Source organism: Nipponia nippon, unplaced genomic scaffold (genome assembly GCF_047370975.1).
Source record: "Nipponia nippon isolate SJK-2023a ecotype South Korea unplaced genomic scaffold, ASM4737097v1 scaffold_9, whole genome shotgun sequence".
Taxonomy (NCBI): Eukaryota; Metazoa; Chordata; class Aves; order Pelecaniformes; family Threskiornithidae; genus Nipponia; species Nipponia nippon.
The window spans coordinates 4,112,581-4,118,580 of NW_028262413.1; positions in this window are offsets into that span (position 1 = coordinate 4,112,581).

The following is a 6,000-nucleotide window of genomic DNA, read 5'->3' on the forward strand; positions in this document are numbered from 1 at the left end:
TTGTCAGGGTTAGCCAAAGTTACTATTGTAATTCTCTTTGGAATTCTTGTCTAAATATCACATCCCCTAACATAAATACTGGCTAATTTCTGCCCTGCAAAGAGCAAAGTATTGTAGTACCAGCTCTTCTTCTCACAACCTCACTGGGGCTACCAGTCAAGAAAAATAATTTTGCTTTTATGCCCAGAAATAAGACAGTTATTGCTATCAGAGAAGACAGAAAGGATGCTGGTTCCGAGATGTCAAATTTTTCACTTTTAGCATGCAAAATCAATTATAATCACAAGCGTAAGTTATTTGCTGGCGGGACCCACAGCAACACCAGTACCAGTCAGGATTTTCACTGGTGCGCTCAGCAGCAGCAAAGAAATCAACTGCGGACTCTGGGTCTTTATCAAAATTGATCCAGTAATTAAATATGTACTTTCAAGACTTGTTTCAGTCCTATTTCCAGCTCAAAATTACAGATTTTTTTTTACAAATACCTTACTTCTGCTCCTACATGTTAAATACCAATCTCTCACACTTTTTTTTTTTTAAACCTAGCAAGTTCTCGTTCTTTTTTTTTAAGACAGTTTTATACATCTTATATTTTTTTCATGTAATGAGCTATCGTAAACACTCCTGCTAACATTTCAGCTCATCTTTTTGCTGCCTGCCCGTTTCACGCTGTTACTGTCCCCCGAGCACTCGCCCCGAGCGGCAGCGCCCAGGGAGCAGCTACCGCCGACCAGCACCGAGCTGCCTGAAGGAGAGGACTCTGTGCACAGCCACAGGCACGCTGGAACTCCTCCTGCTGGATTTACAACTTGGAAAATCCCAGTATTTCCAAAATCAAAACTTGGGAGCTGTTCTTAATCTGTCAGCACCTTTTTAAGAAGAAGAACCTAAGAACTGCCTGGGCATTCGTATAAAAATTGAAACCGTCAAACACTCCTTCCTTCCCCCTGACCTATGTGCAGGGCTGTCAAAATGGACCATAGCTTGGGCCAGCACACAGCCGACCAAATCAGGAACATCATTTCACCCATCTAGGGCTGGAATCAGCCCGCTTCAAACTGTGCCTGGCAGATGTGAAACGTCAGCAGCCGCCTTACCAGAGGGTAGGTCCGGTGAAGGGCCGGCAAGGCGCAGGCAACGCTTGCGACGATGCCAAGAGGTCACAGTGAATCGCGTCCTGCGGAGCAGCACGAGGGCGTTTCACAGCCCTCCTGCCCTGCCGTAGCCTCTGGGGAGTGCAGCGGGCTGGGGTGCCGCGGGGAAGTCAGGCTGTGCTGCCCCAAGGACGGGCCGCTCTCTTCCTTCCCTGCAGCACCGGGAAACCTTCCCTGTTGCAAACCATCAGGTCTAGCAGTGTATCTGCCACCCTTATTTCACCAGGGCTGGTTGGGTGCAAGCTGAGGCTGCTGCTTTCACGGTTGCTGTTGCCTTCAGCAGACCTCTGCAGCAAGCGTTCAAAATAGCTGCCTATAGATAACATACTCCTATTCTCCTAACCCTCTCCCTCCTGCCGCGGAGATGAGCGCCAAACCACAGCCAGTGATTTACTGGCACGCTCTGTCGCGCTGCCTGCTGCAGCTCTGTGATAAATGGCATTTGCTTGTGCCAGCCTGAGTCCCAAGCACGGGAAAGGCTGCGAGTTTGCTGGAGTTTTATCTGCTCATGGGTTCAACACCAGAGGATGCTCCTTTTAAAAGCAGATTCCATTTGCTTTCAGTCAGAGGTTTCTGGAGCAGCAGGAATTTGCAGGGAAGAGCCAGGCACGTAAGCAGATCTCCACCGTGCTGCCATTTGGTAACCTATTAATTGCGCTGCACAGGTCGAACCGGCAGCAGCCACACGGCTTCAAGCGCAGCTGCAGCCGCTGCAGCGGCACATCGCCAGGCCGCGCTCTGCCAGCGCCGGGAAGAGGTACAATATTGCAACCTTTGACGTCATTCCAGCGGGATCAAGCTCAGACGTCTGTCCCGATCACAGATTGCGCACGGCCCCCCCGGAGAAGAGACGTGTTGTGCAATGCCGAAACAGACTTTGCTGAGGAATCGGACATAACCGTGCCTCACAGCAAATTGGCTCAGCACCGCCAGGATCAGGCCTTCAGTGTGTAGAAACGGCAAGAGTTCGGCAATGAAATCGGTGCAAGCCTGCTCAAAAAGCTGTTTAATAACTTGCTTTCAGGCAAAGACATTTTAAAATAGAGAGGACATCACTGCGCAGCAGCAAAATGATGGACAAAAGACCTGTTTGCCCTCACAAGCGGGGCTGTTTGCATGGGGTGGAGGAGGGGGTTGGAATAACCCTTGGATTTTTCCATTTTGTTTGGGCACTGCCTAGTACAAATGGGCTTGGGCACGTGAAATAAAGGCTGCAAATATCCCAGGGACCCATCGGTCAGCATGAGTGCATGGAGATGTTTAGGTCTTCTCTGGGGTAAGAGAATCAAGGAAGGTTCATAGGGAAGCCAGAAGATGGTGATGGTTTTGGGGGTGATGGGAGGGTGAGAAATGAGAGCACATGACGCAAAAAGGCTCTGAGGCAGCCGAAGGAGCTGGACACAGGCAGGAACAGGGAAAGTCCTGAGGGCATTGCAGCAGCTCTGCTGGCTGCTTGGGGCAAATGGTTCAACACTGGACTCAAGCATGGGATGTCACCTCCAGGGAGAACGCTGAGGGCTAGCATTTCTGTCGAGCCAAGAGAAAATGAGCAATGGAGGGGCCACTGGGCTCAAAGACGGACCAAAGAATTGAGAGAGATGGAAGCTTTGTGGAAAGGGAATGAGAGTCTGCAAAAGGTTTCCCAGAAAGGGCTGGGCTGAGCTGCTGGTGGAGCTGCAGTCTGCCGGGGCAGAGCCGGACCGTGTCCAGGCGTCCCAGGCGAGGCTCAGCTTTAGCATGGCTTTTCTGGAAATGAGGATGGGAAGGCAGCCCAGTCATCAGAGCCCAATGGGTGAGACAGGTCCTCATAAAAATATAAGCCAGCAGGAAAGCTTCAGCAACCCAGAACAAGAGATGCAGAATGGAATAAAAATGCTGAAAAATCACCTTGAGCAGAGGTTCCCGAGCCACACTGGAAGGCAGCCTCCGCGTGGGACAGGGCCAGCCCGAGGACTTGGCACTTCTCGACTCTCTTCGCAGCCCACTGGGACCCAGACAGGAGACGAAAAGTTTTGTCAGCTCAATTATTGGAGCCTCCTCCTCCCTCATCCCCACTTTTGAGAGGAAAACATGCCAGGAGCCTTCTTTGGCTGCCTTCAAGTCCACATGCCTGCTAAGGAGGCACACGGGCTGCTTCAAGGGGCAGCCATACATTAATGGAGCTGCAGGATTTACCCTCTGAAAAGAGATCAAGCTGTGACCCAGGATAGGCACAGCACAAAGTCCCGGGTCTAACATGGTGTACGGGGAGTGGAAGGTAAATCGGGCAAACTGCTGGAGGTTTCACTGGGTTTATCCCAAGGCAATGCTGTATATTCAAACAGGGAAACTTAGAACAACTTAAGAGACCTTCAGTTACAAACAGGGCTCTGTTCCATCTGCTGTAACAAAACATAGCTATATTGTAGTGGTAAAACTCCTTGCTTCGCCATTTAACGGTGCCAAAGGCAGAAGACGGTTTACAAGATGCTAGAAAAATTATCAAGAAAATAAATAAGAGTCTTTAACTAGTCCTTGAGAATGGTTTAGCCGTAGGCCAGGCTCAGAAAGCACTGAAAGGTCTGCAGGACACTAAATACAAGGATAACAGAAATCCAAACATTCTTATTTTACAAGACCCTTTCCCAAAGCCACCACCGATCTGACCAGCCTTAACAAGCTCCGTTAGATTTTATTTAGGAAGCTTAAAAAGCAGGAGCTGGCAAAAGGGGCTGGATCTGAAGGACAGGCACCAGATTGCTTTCCCTGCAGGGTACTGTCTAGGGAAACTGGGAGCAGTACATTTTTGTCCATAACACACAACGTGTGGCAGGCCATTGGAGAGGGTACAGCACGGCAAGCGTTTTCAGCCTGTTTCCCATACCCAGATGGTGTCCTGCTGCTATATCAAAAAGGTTCACAGTAAGACAGAGGCAGCCAATCTGAGCTCAAACTAAAGCCATTGCAAAAAGAGGTAATTTACCTTGGACACACTGTTGCTGACAAGGGGAAAAGCCACGAGCAGGCAGCGAGCAGAGTCCCCGCGGAGCCAGCCAGAGCTGTTGGCGCTGGGGCGGCTGCTCCTCTGACACCGGGCTGAGCAGGGGCTTTGCCAATATTGCACAACCCCTGGGGAGATGGGCTGAGAAGGGAAACCGTTGCAGTGGGCACCTGAATGCAACTGAGCCTTTCGGCAGCAGAAATGGCTCTCGTCCCTATGCCTGACTCAGCCTCCTAGTGTTGCGAAATCCCTGCTCGTATCATATGCAGGTGGTAGGGTTTCTAATTTAGAAGCTGCGTTGGAACAAGAACAGAGAAGGCATTCAAGGGTGATGGCTTAACCTGGCACACGTCTGCATTCAGCAGAGTGAGATTGCTGCCATGCCCGAAAGAAACTCCCATCAGAGGCTCCGAGCACCGCTGCCCCCATTTTCAGCAGGGAGAAGTCTGGGGTCGGGACACAACTTACATCTCTGGGCCGTACAAGTCGAGTTAGCAACCACAAAGAACAACTCAAAAAGCAACCATAAAGCCTGCCCCCAGCCCAAATGGAGCAACGCTGGTGCTCTTTCCAGGCAGCTTAGCTGCAAACACCGCTCTCTGCGGACCGCAAGGGAGCGGCTGCCCCAGGGGATTTCCACAGCCAAGACAGGGGTGCTGCCCTGCAGAGGTGGGGATGGGCTGCGGGGATGCAGGCTGCAGAAGTGGCAGTAGGAGTTCGTCTCCTGTTTGAAGCAAATGGGCAGAGTCTGAACCAGAACCTGGCTGAGAGGGAAAACAGGGCAGGTAGCAGACCACCACGGAGACTTGGAGGGCAGCGAAACTGGGGCGGGTGCTGACAAGGGGAGATGCTGGCAGAACACAGGAGGTAAATATTAGGAGACAAATTTCTGTGAACTTCATCTCCTAACCTCTAAATATCTAAAAATCAGATATCAGTGCATGAGCCATTCACCTGTGGCTGCCAGTAGTCGACAAGACACATCCAGAAGGAAGACAGGCACTGAGAGCTCAGTGCAACAAGAACCGAGTCAGAAGGAGCAACTTACCCAAGCCACCGGCCTCAGGAGACACCTGCCTGCAGCTGAGCTGGGGGGACAGAGGGATTTTCCTTCAGGCTGAAGGGACCCATGGGAAACGGGTGTCATTTAGTAATGACAGCATTCACGCCTAGGAAAAGAAAGCAGCCAAAAAAAAGCAAAATTACAATAAGACTAATATTGCTAAGAGAGAAAGCCCAGAGGAGGGAGTTTGTTGGGCAGGGTCCTGGCTGCCCAAAAGGGGCTGGGGACTGCGAGCATTTCAAACATGATGAACTCAGCATCGCAGGAAAGGGACCTTTGCCCTGTCTTGGGAAAGAGGGTCCCCTCTCAGAAATACCCGCCACCGGCTCTCAGGAGCTAATCCCACCTGCGAGCGGTGATGGGGTAAGTGGTCTGCAGGTTGTTTTCAGGTGAGAGGCCTTTGAGTTAACAGCAAGTATAGGCAGCTGCCCGCTGTGTTAAGTGAACTTTATTCCATTTGCAAAACAACATGAACTCCACACGCTGCCCCTCAGCTGTCTGCCAGCCGCATCCGTCAGGTCAGACTGTGTCGGAGGGATCTGACTCACTTCTTGCATCAGATCTGCAAGAAAATGAGTCAGGGATAATCTTAAATATCCCAGTCAGCCCCCTAAGCCTCCATAGATCTCCTGCCTAAATTCATCTCTTTCTGGCAATCTCTTTGGGAGCCAAATTTGAGGCTCATTCAGTGCAAGTAGGGGATGAGAAATGACAATAGTTATCACTCAAGGAGGGCGGCAAAAGAAAAAGGGGTTAAGGGATATGTACCGAGGAAGCGGGGAGGAGTTTGCACCAGGGGTTGC